Genomic DNA, 16,474 nt, shown 5'->3' with positions numbered 1-16,474 from the left:
CAAGCCTCTGTTACAAAAGGGTACTGGTGATATGCAATAGAGGGTTTTGCATGGCATCATTGCAGTTAATGCTTTTGTATCTGTTATTAACTCAGATGTTGGAGATGGGTGTCCTTTTTGTAATATAAGAGAAACAATTCTTCACTGTTTTATGGAGTGTGAGAGGATAAAACCTCTCTTTGAAATGCTGGAGTCTTTGTTTAAAGCTGTAGAGGAGATTTTCAATAACACTGTTTTTATTTTGGGGTTTCAATATAGTAAGCAACAGAAAATAAAATGTAAACTGTTACATTTTATTTTGGGACAAGCTAAGATGTCAATTTAGGAAACATAAGATAGAAACGGGATATGGGCAGGATGTAAGATGTGTTTTTAAAGGATTAGTGAAAGCGAGAATAAAAGTGGATTTTGAGTTCTTCTTGGCTGTAAAATATCTCCCATTGTTTGAGGAGAAGTGTGCTTACGAAGGAGCGGTTTGTTTTATGGAGGAGGGGAAACTCTTTTTTGTTGACGAAATGAGTTGAATGTATATACAGTGGGGGAAAAAAGTATTTAGTCAGCCACCAATTGTGCAAGTTCTCCCACTTAAAAAGATGAGAGAGGCCTGTAATTTTCATCATAGGTACACGTCAACTATGACAAACAAATTGAGAAAAAAAAATCCTGAAAATCACATTGTAGGATTTTTAATGAATTTATTTGCAAATTATGGTGGAAAATAAGTATTTGGTCACCTACAAACAAGCAAGATTTCTGGCTCTCACAGACCTGTAACTTCTTCTTTAAGAGGCTCCTCTGTCCTCCACTCGTTACCTGTATTAATGGCACCTGTTTGAACTTGTTATCAGTATAAAAGACACCTGTCCACAACCTCAAACAGTCACACTCCAAACTCCACTATGGCCAAGACCAAAGAGCTGTCAAAGGACACCAGAAACAAAATTGTAGACCTGCACCAGGCTGGGAAGACTGAATCTGCAATAGGTAAGCAGCTTGGTTTGAAGAAATCAACTGTGGGAGCAATTATTAGGAAATGGAAGACATACAAGACCACTGATATCTCCCTCGATCTGGGGCTCCACGCAAGATCTCACCCCGTGGGGTCAAAATGATCACAAGAACGGTGAGCAAAAATCCCAGAACCACACGGGGGGACCTAGTGAATGACCTGCAGAGAGCTGGGACCAAAGTAACAAAGCCTACCATCAGTAATACACTACGCCGCTAGGGACTCAAATCCTGCAGTGAAAGACGTGTCCCCCTGCTTAAGCCAGTACATGTCCAGGCCCGTCTGAAGTTTGCTAGAGTGCATTTGGATGATCCAGAAGAGGATTAGGAGAATGTCATATGGTCAAATGAAACCAAAATAGAACTTTTTGGTAAAAACTAAACTCGTCGTGTTTGGAGGACAAAGAATGCTGAGTTGCATCCAAAGAACACCATACCTACTGTGAAGCATGGGGGTGGAAACATCATGCTTTGGGGCTGTTTTTCTGCAAAGGGACCAGGACGACTGATCCGTGTAAAGACATTTTACATTACATTTACGTCATTTAGCAGACGCTCTTATCCAGAGCGACTTACAAATTGGTGCATTCACCTTATAGCCAGTGGGATAACCACTTTACAATGTTTTTTAAAAATTATTATTTATTTATTTTTTGGGGGGGGGGGTTGGGGATTAAAGGAAAGAATGAATGGGGCCATGTATCGTGAGTGTATCGTGAGTGGCTGGGTCTTTCAGCATGACAATGATCCCAAACACACCGCCCGGGCAACGAAGGAGTGGCTTCGTAAGAAGCATTTCAAGGTCCTGGAGTGGCCTAGCCAGTCTCCAGATCTCAACCCCATAGAAAATATTTGGAGGGAGTTGAAAGTCCGTGTTGCCCAGCGACAGCCCCAAAACATCACTGCTCTAGAGGAGATCTGCATGGAGGAATGGGCCAAAATAGCAGCAACAGTGTGTGAAAATCTTGTGAAGACTTACAGAAAACGTTTGACCTGTGTCATTGCCAACAAAGGGTATATAATAAAGTATTGAGAAACTTCTGTTATTGACCAAATACTTATTTTACACCATAATTTGCAAATAAATTCATGAAAAATCCTACAATGTGATTTTCTGGATTTTTTTTTTCATTTTGTCTGTCATAGTTGACGTGTACCTATGATGAAAATTACAGGCCTCTCTCATCTTTTTAAGTGGGAGAACTTGCACAATTGGTGGCTGACTAAATACTTTTTTCCCCCACTGTATATGTTTTTTTAAATAATTTTTTTATTGTTGAAATTGTTATTTAGGACTGACATTTGTTGTTTCATTTCTGAAAAGGCAGTGTGCCATTATTCGTGTTAACACTTGAGTATAAAATAAAGGTTTTATCAAACTATCTTTCTCTCTCTCTCTCTCTCTCTCGTGGTATTAGTGCAGAGGCATACAAGTGTGGGTAGAGCGTGCACAGACACACACAACACATGGTCGTCCTTTGAAGGGCAGATTTATGCGAAAGTGTTTTGGTCAGCTTCCCTTGCCCTACTGCTACCACGGCAACAGCCTTTGGAAACAATGATGCAGAGGGCTCCTCAGATCTCTCTCTCTCTCACACACACACACACACACACACACACACACACACACAGGTGTTTACTGCTTTGGGAATGTGCTGGCACCACACCCGAACAGGTGGATCCCAGATGTGAAGCTCATAGACAACTATTATATAACTTCCCAAAGGGTTTGATGTGTGTGATACATAGAGGACGATGGAGAGGGAGGATGACAGAGGAAGAGGAGGATGGAGAGGGAGGATGACAGAGGAAGAGCAGGGTAGGGTGCGACAGTGGACAATAGCAGTAGTGTAGCAGCGTTATGACACATCATAGACCTGGAATAACCTGCACCCCCTCATCATAAGGAGAGATGGTAGAAGGTGTGGTAGGGTTTTTGTTGAGTATGTGTTCCCAGGTCTCCTCAGAGAGATAGAGAACAGCGCCAAATTCTGCCTGGAGGTAGTACAGAACATAACGTCTCAGAGAGAGAGAGAGAAAGAGAGAGAGAGAGAGAGAGAGAGAGAGAGAGAGAGAGAGAGAGAGAGAGAGAGAGAGAGAGAGAGAGAGAGAGACCAAAGGCTAACCTGGATGTAACATCATAGTTCATCGATCAATAATATAATAATACTCTTAGCAAAAATAATTATTATTAATTTACAATCTGTTGAAACTATGAGAATAGGAAGATTCAGAACTTTTGTGAAACATCGCAGCACAGTTAAAAAATATATGGCAGATAGAAATCAAAACTGGATGGTCTTTAGAGATAGATGGGAGGGGTTGAGGGGAGCTGAAGGCTGAAAAAAATAAAATAAAAACATATTGTTAAATATACTGTGTCCGTAAAATGTATATAGTATGTATAAGCTGGATGTAAAAGCCTGTCTTGATGTCCATTAGTTTACTCCAATTAGGGGAGGGGTGGTAGGGTTAGGGGAAAATAATTAAGGAAAATATGTTTTAAAAATATAGATATGGGGGATTGGAAATGATGCAGACATCAATTACATTGATAGAAGCCACAATCTATCTGCAATGTTAAAGCTGATCTACCCCCTAAAAAAACAAATACATCTGAATTAATAAGAGATTCAAGGTTCAGACCTCTCGCTGTGTTACGGATGCTATGACATCACTCACAAACACATTATCCCGCCTTAAGTCAGGTTCATCACACACACACACACACACACACCACACACTTCTCCTCTCCTGGATCCGCTCCCCACCGCAGCCTTCCCACAATCCCCCAAGGGTTCGACCTATGACCTGAGAGAGGTGTATTCTGGGTATCGTTGTTTTCATAACTCCTACCACCCTGGTTCTACAAACACACAGGACCACGGAACATATGCACCACATTACACACACACACACACACACACACATCCGCTCCATCTGAAGCAGTCAGAACTAGTCTAGGTAGATAAATACTCCACCATACCCCACACAGACACTTATATAAGAGAGGATATGGGATGTGTGTGTGTGTGTGTGTGTGTCACTGGGTAACATTGAACACCATTTCATCCTCTGTCTTCCCTTCAGAAATGTTTAGGGCAAATATCCACAAAACTCTCTAAGTTTATTGAATATTGGCACTTTAGCAATACTTTTTTCGTATTGAAAATCAGATTTATTGAATTCTCCATCTGGACTATATTAAATGGCACTTCATCTAATATAACAGCCTTTTAAAATTCAATATTGGTGCACAATTTCTACTTAAAATATCAAAGGCACTAATTTCGTGGAATGACCCTACAACCACTTAGGGACAGAAAGTTGTGGTAGAGGTTTATCAGATGAAAACTGAATCAGATTAGCAGCATGTGACTGGAGAGATTGACATCAAAATAAGTGAGGATACACTGAAGTGTGTTTTGTCAGATGAGGCAAATATTGGAGGGTTCAGGCTTACCACTAAACCAGGCTTACTTACCACTTACCTCTACACATCCTACTGAGTAATTCTAACCCCACTTTTACTTTGGCACCTAGAATATTGGTTTTTCTAAAAGCCAATATGTAATCTATAGGCCTATAGTGTATTGCATTGCAGTGAATGGAATGGGTGGAGTAGAATGTGTTGCTGGGTATTTAGACCGCAGTCTTCCATGAAATGACACCATATATAGCTCCTACAGACACTACTGAGTATTCCCAACCCACTTTTACATCGGCACATAGAATAGTTCTCTCTATAAGCCAATATGTAGTTTATAGGCCTACAGTGTTGTATTGGGACCAATGGAATGGGTGGAGTAGAAAGTGTTGCTGGGTATTTAGACCTGAAGTCCCCTGTGAAATAGCACCAAATATAGACTCTCTCTCTCTCTCTCTCTCTCTCTCTCTCGCTCTCTCTCTCTCTCTCTCCCTCCCTCCATCTCTCTATCCCTTCCTCCATCTCTCTATCCCTTCCTCCATCTCTCTCTCTCTCTCTCTCTCTCTCTCTCTCTCTCTCTCTCTCTCTCTCCCTCCATCTCTCTATCCCTTCCTCCATCTCTCTATCCCTTCCTCCATCTCTCTCTCTCTCTCGCTCTCTCTCTCTCTCTCTCTCTCTCTCTCTCTCTCTCCCTCCCTCATCTCTCTATCCCTTCCTCCATCTCTCTATCCCTTCCTCCATCTCTCTCTCTCTCTCTCTCTCTCTCTCTCTCTCTCTCTCTCTCTCTCTCTCTCTCTCTCTCTCTCTCTCTCTCTCTCTCTCTCTCTCTCTCTCTCTCTCTCTCTCTCTCTCTCTCTCTCTCCCTCCATCTCTCTATCCCTTCCTCCATCTCTCTATCTCTCTCTCTCTCTCTCTCTCTCTCTCTCTCTCTCTCTCTCCCTCCCTCCATCTCTCTATCCCTTCCTCCATCTCTCTATCCCTTCCTCCATCTCTCTCTCTCTCTCTCTCTCTCTCTCTCTCTCTCTCTCTCTCTCTCTCTCTCTCTCTCTCTCTCTCTCTCTCTCTCTCTCTCTCTCTCTCTCTCTCTCTCTCTCTCTCTCTCTCTCTCTCTCTCTATCTCTCTTTCTCTCGCTCTCTCTCTCTCTCTCATTGCTCCTCTTTAATTCTGTAGGCATCAGCATTGGCCTTCACACAGCGGATTTCCCATAAACACACACACCCCATGACTCCCTCTCCAATGTGTTGATCAGTGTGGTCAGTTTACAGGAAAATGTGGATAATGGTTATCAAGGAGACCTTGACTAACAAGAAAAACAGTGCTGTTTCCCCGTCATTTTACTGATTCATTTATTTTCAGTTAAACCGATACTGATTACAAATGAACTTCATGTTCGTACAACGTCCTAATCTTTATGTAATTCATTTAATTGTGAAAGGATTTCAGCAGTTTGGAATTGTGTTCCCAGCTTTAGATTCCTTCCAAAACACCTGCTGGAGGAAGAGGGGAAAAGAACAGAGTGACTGGAGACAAAAGACGAGACAGAACAGTGTCATCATTCAAGTGCAGTGCTTCATCCCACCAGTGATTCCTGACATCTGGTTCCAAGAACCCCCCCCCCTTTCCTCCCTCTTCCTCCCTCCCTTCTCCCTCCCTGCTTGTTCTTCATTAGGGTGTTGCCTCTCCCCCTCAAAGTCATCATCTTCTCTACCTCCCCTCCTCTACCCTCCCTCCCTCCCTCACACACACGCACACACAAAAACACACACACCGAGCTGCTGAGGTGTGTAAAGGGCCTGTGAATAACTAAAATAGAACAGTATTGATGTGACAGTTCCTCTCATATGAACACCCCTGTTGTTACAACTGTTTCAAGACAGAATACACACACACACACACACACAGCCAACCCCTACTGCTCTGTGTGAAAGGCAGAAGAAAGGAGGAATAAAAGACATCCCTCATTCCATTCCTCTCGCCATACCTCGCTATTTCTTTTTTAAACATCAAATCTGGATTCAATAACTTTCCTCAAAAACATTCACCCACACAATATTCCCCCCCTCCTTCTATCTCTCCCTGCTCTCCTCTCCATGGGGGATTCCTTCTGTTTTCCTGGTAGCTCACTTCAAAAGGAGGGAGAGATGGAGAGAGAGAGAGAGAGGGATAGAGAGATGGAGGGAGGGAGAGATGGAGAGAGAGAGAGAGAGAGCAAAAGAGGGAGGGAGTGAGGGAGAGATGTATGGAGGGAGGGAGAGAGAGAGAGAGAGAGAGAGAGAGAGAGAGAGAGAGAGAGAGAGAGAGAGAGAGAGAGAGAGAGAGGAGGGAGAGAGAGAGACAGAGAGAGAGAGAGAGAGAGAGAGAGAGAGAGAGAGAGAGAGGGAGGGAGAGAGAGAGAGAGAGGGATAGAGAGATGGAGGGAGAGAGCGAGAGAGGGAGAGAAAGAGAGAGAGAGGGATAGAGAGATGGAGGAAGGGATAGAGAGATGGAGGGAGGGAGAGAGAGCGAGAGAGGGAGAGAGAGATGGAATAAGGGAGGGAGAGAGAGAGGGATAGAGAGATGGAGGGAGAGAGAGAGAGAGAGAGAGATGGAGGGAGGGAGAGAGAGAGAGAGAGGGAGAGAGAGATGGAATAAGGGAGGGAGAGAGAGAGGGATAGAGAGATGGAGGGAGGGAGGGAGAGCGAGAGAGGGAGAGAGAGATGGAATAAGGGAGGGAGAGAGAGAGGGATAGAGAGATGGAGGGAGGGAGAGAGAGAGAGAGAGGGAGAGAGATGGAGGGAGGGAGAGAGAGAGAGAGGTATAGAGAGATGGAGGGAGGGAGAGAGAGGGATAGAGAGATGGAGGAAGGGAGAGAAAGGAAGAGAGGGATAGAGCTCACATTGCTAGAGGTCTGTTCTGACTTGCACCCTATTCCATTTATAGTGCACTACTTTTGAACATGACCCATAATGCACTATACAGGGAATAGGCATTTTCAGACACAACCTCAGAGTCACCAGCCGTTAGTCATAGTGTGAAACAGTGTTGAGAATCTAAGTGAAAATGTTCAGTTCAAGGTTGCAACATGCTGATAACTGACACAGAACAGTGGTAAGAACTATAAACACTGACACCAGGACATCTCTACACCATGTCACACTCCCTCATATATACACACACACTAGCACGCAAGTGCGCGCCTGCAAACACACACACACTTCTCTCTCTCTCTTTGATCTCTCTGTTCTCTTGTCTTGTGCTGTCTGAAACAACAATCCTAGCGTTATATACACATATAGCCTTTCCCTAACCATTCCCAAAACATCCCAAACTATTTGATTATGAACATCAGAGGATATTCCTGGGGCCTGGACATCTCTCTCTCTCTCTCTCTCTCTCTCTCTCGTCTCTCTCTCTCTCTCTCTCTCTCTCTCTCTCTCTCTCTCTCTCTCTCTCTCTCTCTCTCTCTCTCTCTCTCTCTCTCTCTCTCTCTCTCTCTCTCTCTCTCTCTCTCTCTCTCTCTCTCTCTCTCCCTCCCTAACTATCTGTAACAACCGTGAAGAGGCAATGTGGCTCAGTGTGTGTGATGAGGAATGTGGAGGATATACGTTTAATCCGACAGTAAGTTAGAATTGATTAAAGGTGTTAGCCTTATATGAGGAGCTAAAACTTCAAAGAGAGGGTTTGTGTCTCTGTGTGTGTGTGTGTGAGTGTGAGTGTGTGTGTATACAGTGAGCTCTGCTGGAATACAGAGCCAAAACAACAACAAATGTGTCACTGTCCCAATACTTTTGGAGCTCTGGGTCTGAGATTATTGACACCCTTGATCAATATTAGCAATAATGACTATATTGTATGCTCATAAAAATTGGGAAATTATATTATTTTATACTAATACAATTGCTCAGAGAAAGAGATTTTGTTTAACAAGTAATAGTTGTTTTTTCTCAAAAGGTAGGGGTCAAAATTATTGACACCCCTGTTTTCAATACCTTTCAATACCTCACCTTGCAAGGATAACGGCACTGAGCCTTTTTCTAAAATGTTTAATGAGTTGGAGAACACATTGGGAGGGATTTTAGACCATTCCTTCATACCAAATCTTTCCACATCCTTGATAACCTTAATATGTGCTTATTGACTGCCCTCTTCAATTCAAACCACAGGTTTTCAATGGGTTTCAAATCCGGAGACTGAGATGGCCATTGCAAAATGTTGATTTTGTGGCCAATTAACCATTTCTATGTGGAATTTGATATATGCTTGTGGTTATTGTCTTGCTGGAAGATCCACTTGTGGCCAAGTTTCAGCCTCCTGGAAGAGGCAACCAGGTTTTTGGCTAAAATATCCTGGTAGGCCTACTGGGTAAAGTTCATGATACCGATGACCATAAGAATGGCCCCAGGACCAGTGGAAGCAAAATAGCTCCATAACGTCAAAGATCCACCACCATATTTTACAGTAGGTATGGGGTTATTTTCTGCTTATGCATTCTAATTTAGACACCAAACCCACCACTGGTGTGCATTGCCAAAGAGTTATATTTTCATGTCAATCATTTCTGACTCCACCGTATACACAGGTAACTGCCCAAATAACCGAAACACTTGTGTAAATGAGGGATACAAAGTATATTGAAAGCAGGTGCTTCCACACAGGTGTGGTTCCTGAGTTAATTAAGCAATTAACATCCCATCATGCTTAGGGTCATGTATAAAAATGATGGGCAGGCCATTATTTTAGCCATTAGACACTGCCTCCATCCACAGGGTACAACTGGTCACTGAATGGTTTGATGAGCATGAAAATGATATAAACCATATGCCATGGCTGTCTCAGTCACCAGATCTCAACACAATTGAATACTTATGGGAGATTCTGGAGCGGCGCCTTAGACAGCGTTTTCCACCACCATCAACAAAACCCCAAATGATGGAATTTCCCGTGGAAGAATGGTGTCGCATCCCTCCAATAGAACTGTTAACTGAAGTAATTGAAGTGATGGAAGGTGTAAAGTAATGCATCACTATTTGTTAACTCAAGTAATTGAAGTGATGGATGGTTACAGTAATGATGTATTACTTTACACCGTCCATCACTTCCGATACAGTAATGATGCATTACTTTACACTGTCCATCTCGTCAGTTAACAGTATTAAGACATTACTTTACACCGTCCATCACTTCAGCTAACAGTAATTATGCATTACTTTACACCATCCATCACTTCAATGACTTCAGTTACAATAATGATGCATTACTTTACACTGTCCATCTCGTCAGTTAACAGTATTAATACATTACTTTACACCGTCCATCACTTCAATGACTTCAGTTAACAGTTCCAGACGCTTGTATGGAATATTTAAAGAACTTTGAAAGTTTCTTCAAGTGCAGTCGCAAAAACCATCAAGCGCTATGATGAAACTGGCTCTCATGAGGACCGCCACAGGAATGGAAGACCCAGAGTTACCTCTGCTGCAGAGGATAAGTTCATTAGCGTTACCAGCCTCAGAAATTGCAGCCCAAATAAATGCTTCAAAGTGTTCAAGTAACAGACACATCTCAACATCAACTGTTCAGAGGAGACTGTGTGAATCAGGCCTTCATGGTCGAATTGCTGCAAAGAAACCACTACTAAAGGACACCAATAAGAGGAAGAGACTTGCTTGGGCCAATAAACACAAGCAATGGACATTAGACCGGTGGAAATGTGTCCTTTGGTCTAGAGTCAAAATTTTAGATGTTTTGTTTCGAGACACGGTGTGGGTGAACGGATGATCTCCGCATGTGTATTTCCCACCGTAAAGCACGGAGGAGGAGGTGTTATGGTGTGGGGGTGCTTTGCTGGTGACACTGTCTGTGATTTATTTAGAATTCAAGGCACATTTAACCAGCATGGCTACCACAGCATCCCATCTGGTTTGGGTTAGTGGAACTATAATTTGTTTTTCAACAGGACAATGACCCAACACACCTCCAGGCTGTGTAAGGGCTATTTTACCAAGGAGAGTGATGGAGTGCTGCATCAGATGACCTGGCCTCCACAATCCCCAGACCTCCACCCAGTTGAGATGGTTTGGGATGAGTCGGACCACAGAGTGAAGGAAAAGTAGCCAACAAGTGCTCAGCATATGTGGGAACTCCTTCAAGACTGTTGAAAAAGCATTCCAGGTGAAGCTGGTTGAGAGAATGCCAAGAGTGTGCAAAGCTGTCATCAAGGCAAAGGGTGGCTATTTGAAGAATCTCAAATATAAAATATATTTTGATTTGTTTAACACTTTTTTGGTTACTACATGATTCCATATGTGTTATTTCATAGTTTTGATGTCTTCACTATTATTCAACAATGTAGAAAATAGTAAAGAAATAAAGAAAAACCCATGAATGAGTAGGTGTGTCCAAACCTTTGACTGGTACTGTATATTTTTTATAATCAATCAATCAATCAATCAATTTTATTTTATATAGCCCTTCATACATCAGCTGATATCTCGAAGTGCTGTACAGAAACCCAGCCTAAAACCCCAAACAGCTAGTAATGCAGGTGTAGAAGCACGGTGGCTAGGAAAAACTCCCTAGAAAGGCCAAAACCTAGGAAGAAACCTAGAGAGGAACCAGGCTATGAGGGGTGGCCAGTCCTCTTCTGGCTGTGCCGGGTGGAGATTATAACAGAACCATGCCAAGATGTTCAAAAATGTTCATAAATGACAAGCATGGTCAAATAATAATCAGGAATAAATCTCAGTTGGCTTTTCATAGCCGATCATTAAGAGTTGAAAACAGCAGGTCTGGGACAGGTAGGGGTTCCATAACCGCAGGCAGAACAGTTGAAACTGGAATAGCAGCAAGGCCAGGCGGACTGGGGACAGCAAGGAGTCACCACGGCCGGTAGTCCCGACGTATGGTCCTAGGGCTCAGGTCTCTCAGTTGGCAATTCATATCCGATCATTAAGAGTTGAAAACAGCAGGTCTGGGACAGGTAGGGGTTTCGTAACCGCAGGCAGAACAGTTGAAACTGGAATAGCAGCAAGGCCAGGCGGACTGGGGACAGCAAGGTGTCAGCATGCCCGGTAGTCCTGACGTATGGTCCTAGGGCTCAGGTTCTCAGAGAGAAAGAGAGAACGAGAGAATTAGAGAGAGCATACTTAAATTCACACAGGACACTGGATAAGACAGGAGAAGTACTCCAGGTATAACCAACTGACCCCAGCCCCCCGACACATAAACTACTGCAGCATAAATACTGGAGGCTGAGACAGGAGCGGTCCGGAGACACTGTGGCCCCATCCGAAGAAACCCCCGGACAGGGCCAAACAGGAAGGATATAACCCCACCCACTTTGCCAAAGCACAGCCCCCGCACCACTAGAGGGATATCCTCAACCACCAACTTACAATCCTGAGACAAGGCCGAGTATAGCCCACAAAGGTCTCCACCACAGCACAAACCAAGGGGGGCGCCAACCCAGACAGGAAGATCACGTCAGTAACTCAACCCACTCAAGTGACGCACCCCTCCCAGGGACGGCATGAAAGAGCACCAGCAAGCCAGTGACTCAGCCCTTGTAACAGGGTTAGAGGCAGAGAATCCCAGTGGAGAGAGGGGAACCGGCCTGGCAGAGACAGCAAGGGCGGTTCGTTGCTCCAGAGCCTTTCCGTTCACCTTCACACTCCTGGGCCAGACTACACTCAATCATATGACCTACTGAAGAGATAAGTCTTCAGTAAAGACTTAAAGGTTGAGACCGAGTCTGCGTCTCTCACATGGGTAGGCAGACTGTTCCATAAAAATGGAGATCTATAGGAGAAAGCCCTGCCTCCCGCTGTTTGCTTAGAAATTCTAGGGACAATTAGGAGGCCTGCGTCTTGTGACCGTAGCGTACGTATTGGTATGTACGGCAGGACCAACTCGGAAAGATAGGTAGGAGCAAGCCCATGTAACGCTTTATAGGTTAACAGTAAAACCTTGAAATCAGCCCTTGCCTTAACAGGAAGCCAGTGTAGGGAAGCTAGCACTGGAGTAATATGATCAAATTTCTTGGTTCTAGTCAGGATTCTAGCAGCCGTATTTAGCACTAACTGAAGTTTATTTAGTGCTTTATCCGGGTAGCCGGAAAGTAGAGCATTGCAGTAGTCTAACCTAGAAGTAACAAATGCATGGATTAATTTTTCTGCATCATCTTTGGACAGAAAATTTCAGATTTTTGCAATGTTACGTAGATGGAAAAAAGCTGTCCTTGAAACAGTCTTGATATGTTCGTCAAAAGAGAGATCAGGGTCAAGAGTAACGCCGAGGTCCTTCACAGTTTTATTTGAGACGACTTTACAACCATCAAGATGAATTGTCAGATTTAACAGAAGATCTCTTTGTTTCTTGGGACCTAGAACAAGCATCTCTGTTTTGTCCGAGTTTAAAAGTAGAAAGTTTTCAGCCATCCACTTCCTTATGTCTGAAACACAGGCTTCTAGCGAGGGCAATTTTGGGGCTTCACCATGTTTCATTGAAATGTACAGCTGTGTGTCATCCGCATAGCAGTGAAAATTAACATTATGTTTTCGAATAACATCCCCAAGAGGTAAAATATATAGTGAAAACAATAGTGGTCCTAAAACGGAACCTTGAGGAACACCCGAAATGTACAGTTGATTTGTCAGAGGACAGACCATTCACAGAGACAAACTGATATCTTTCCGACAGGTAAGATCTAAACCAGGCCAGAACTTGTCCGTGTAGACCAATTTGGGTTTCCAGTCTCTCCAAAAGAATGTGGTGATCGATGGTGTCAAAGGCAGCACTAAGGTCTAGTAGCACGAGGACAGATGCAGAGCCTCGGTCTGACGCCATTAAAAGGTCATTTACCACCTTCACAAGTGCAGTCTCAGTGCTATGATGGGGTCTAAAACCAGACTGAAGCATTTCGTATACATTGTTTGTCTTCAGAAAGGCAGTGAGTTGCTGCGCAACAGCTTTTTCAAAATTTTTGAGAGGAATGGAAGATTCGATATAGGCCGATAGTTTTTTATATTTTCCGGGTCAAGGTTTGGCTTTTTCAAGAGAGGCTTTATCACTGCCACTTTTAGTGAGTTTGGTACACATCCAGTGGATAGAGAGCTGTTTATTATGTTCAACATAGGAGGGCCAAGCACAGGAAGCAGCTCCTTCAACAGTTTAGTAGGAATAGGATCCAGTATGCAGCTTGAAGGTTTAGAGGCCATGATTATTTTCATCATTGTGTCAAGAGATATAGTACTAAAACACTTAAGTGTCTCTCCCGATCCCAGGCCCTCGCAGAGTCTGTGCAGATCCAGGACAGCTAAGCCCTGGAGGAATACGCAGATTCAAAGAGGAGTCCGTAATTTGCTTTCTAATGGTCATGATCTTTTCCTCAAAGAAGTTCATGAATTTATTACTGCTGAAGTGAAAGCCATCCTCTCTTGGGGAATGCTGCTTTTTAGTTAGCCTTGCAACAGTATCAAAAAGAAATTTTGGATTGTTCTTATTTTCCTCGATTAAGTTGGAAAAAGTAGGATGATCGAGCAGCAGTGAGGGCTCTTCGGTACTGCACGGTACTGTCTTTCCAAGCTAGTCGGAAGACTTCCAGTTTGGTGTGGCGCCATTTCCGTTCCAATTTCCTGGAAGCTTGCTTCAAAGCTCGGGTATTTTCTGTATACCAGGGAGCTAGTTTCTTATGACAAATGTTTTTCGTTTTTAGGGGTGCAACTGCATCTAGGGTATTGCGCAAGGTTAAATTGAGTTCCTCAGTTAAGTGGTTAACTGATTTTTGTCCTCTGACGTCCTTGGGTAGGCAGAAGGAGTCTGGAAGGGCATCAAGGAATTTTTGTGTTGTCTGAGAATTTATAGCACGACTTTTGATGCTCCTTGGTTGGGGTCTGAGCAGATTATTTGTTGCGATTGCAAACGTAATAAAATGGTGGTCCGATAGTCCAGGATTATGTGGAAAAACATTAAGATCTACAACATTTATTCCATTACACATAATAAGTGTAATAGGAATGCATGATGCAATCATGAAACAATGTAACCAACCATAATATGATCTCAGAGAGATAGATAGAGATGGAAATAGAGAGAAAAAAAGAGGGAGGGTGGTAACTCCAGAGCTTAGTGGTCAGTGTTTAGGGGTGAAAGGTCATCTCTGCAACAGCTCCTGTGACTGCAGGTGGCTCAGCTCCCCCCACTCTCTCTCTCTCACACGGAGTGATCTGACTGCTACTGAGCTTAACTGTAGAGAGAGACCTGTCATCATCAATAGGATGTTCCATCTTTCCTATCAGTTAGATGTGATGTTAGACTTCCCTCTAGTGGCCAAATACACACACTGCAGCACCTTCCATCACTTCAGTTAACAGTAATGATGCATTACTTTACACCTTCCATCAATTCAATGACTTCAGTTACAGTAATGATACATTACTTTACACTGTCCATCACTTCAGTTAACAGTAATGATACTACACTTTACACCGTCCATCACTTCAGTTAACAGTAATGATGCATTACTTCACATCTTCCATTACTTCAGTTACAGTAATGATGCATTTTTACATTTACATTTTAGTCATTTAGCAGACGCTCTTATCCAGAGCGACTTACAGGAGCAATTAGGGTTAAGTGCCTTGCTTAAGGGCACATCGACAGATTTTTCACCTAGTCGGCTCAGGGATTAGAACCAGCGACCTTTCGGTTACTGGCACAACGCTCTTACCCACTAAGCTACCTGAAGTGATGCATTACTTTACACCGTCCATCACTTCAGCTAACAGTAAGGTTGCATTACTTTACACCTTCCATCACTTCAGTTACAGTAATGATGCATTACTTTACACCTTCCATTACTTCAGTTACAGTAATGATGCATTACTTTACACCGTCCATCACTTCAGCTAACAGTAATGTTGCATTACTTTACACCGTCCATCACTTCAGTTACAGTAATGATGCATTACTTTACATCTTCCATCACTTCAGCTAACAGTAACGTTGCATTACTTTACACCTTCCATCACTTCAGTTACAGTAATGATGCATTACTTTACACCGTCCATCACTTCAGCTAACAGTAATGTTGCATTACTTTACACCGTCCATCACTTCAGCTAACAGTAATGTTGCATTACTTTACACCTTCCATCACTTCAGTTACAGTAATGATGCATTACTTTACACCGTCCATCACTTCAGCTAACAGTAATGTTGCATTACTTTACACCGTCCATCACTTCAGTTACAGTAATGATGCATTACTTTACACCGTCCAACACTTCAGCTAACAGTAATGTTGCATTACTTTACACCGTCCATCACTTCAGCTAACAGTAATGTTGCATTACTTTACATCTTCCATCACTTCAGTTACAGTAATGATGCATTACTTTACACCGTCCATCACTTCAGCTAACAGTAATGTTGCATTACTTTACACCATCCATCACTTCAGCTAACAGTAATGTTGCATTACTTTACACCTTCCATCACTTCAGTTACAGTAATGATGCATTACTTTACACCGTCCATCACTTCAGCTAACAGTAATGTTGCATTACTTTACACCTTCCATCACTTCAATGACTTCAGTGTTGTTGTACACACATGTATCGTGTTTTTTTGTTTCTCATGTATAGACATTTTAAGTGACACCAAGACAATTTCCTAGAACCTTGTATGTGTGGCTAATAAAACTATTCCGATTACCTTCAAATTTTGCAGTCCTGTCTGTTGGCTATCAGTGGAGGCTGGTAGGAGGAGCTATAGGAGGACGGGCTCATTATGATGGTTGGAATGGAATTAAAGGAACAGAGTCAGACATCTGGTTTCCATATGTGTGATGTGTTTGATACAGTTCAATTTATTCCATTCCAGCCATTGCAATGACCCCATCCTCCTATCATCATGGCTATATAGTGGCAACATGTTGTGCTATGGTTCTGATGTGCCATCTCTGAACATGGTGAAATATCAACGAAATAGAAGTTATCTGTTCTAAATGAATACTAAAGATGAAAACAGAACAAAACCTTTAACATCTTAACTGGTTTCTT

General features: G+C 42.9%; 1 long non-coding RNA gene across 1 annotated transcript; it reads right to left on the bottom strand.

Annotated features, from left to right (window-relative positions):
• Positions 1-5,765: 5,765 nt before the first annotated feature.
• Positions 5,766-16,234, bottom strand: LOC123487272. The gene is made up of 2 exons (XR_006659700.1): positions 16,128-16,234; positions 5,766-5,926 (listed from the first exon to the last, which is right to left on the bottom strand). It is a non-coding gene; the product is annotated as an uncharacterized LOC123487272 (long non-coding RNA).
• Between the last annotated feature and the right edge of the window lie 240 nt (positions 16,235-16,474).

The sequence above is a fragment of the Coregonus clupeaformis genome, unplaced genomic scaffold (genome assembly GCF_020615455.1).
Source record: "Coregonus clupeaformis isolate EN_2021a unplaced genomic scaffold, ASM2061545v1 scaf1591, whole genome shotgun sequence".
In the NCBI taxonomy this organism is placed as follows: domain Eukaryota; kingdom Metazoa; phylum Chordata; class Actinopteri; order Salmoniformes; family Salmonidae; genus Coregonus; species Coregonus clupeaformis.
The sequence above is the reverse complement of the archived record's forward strand: the minus strand, read 5'-3'. Positions and strand labels throughout refer to the sequence as shown.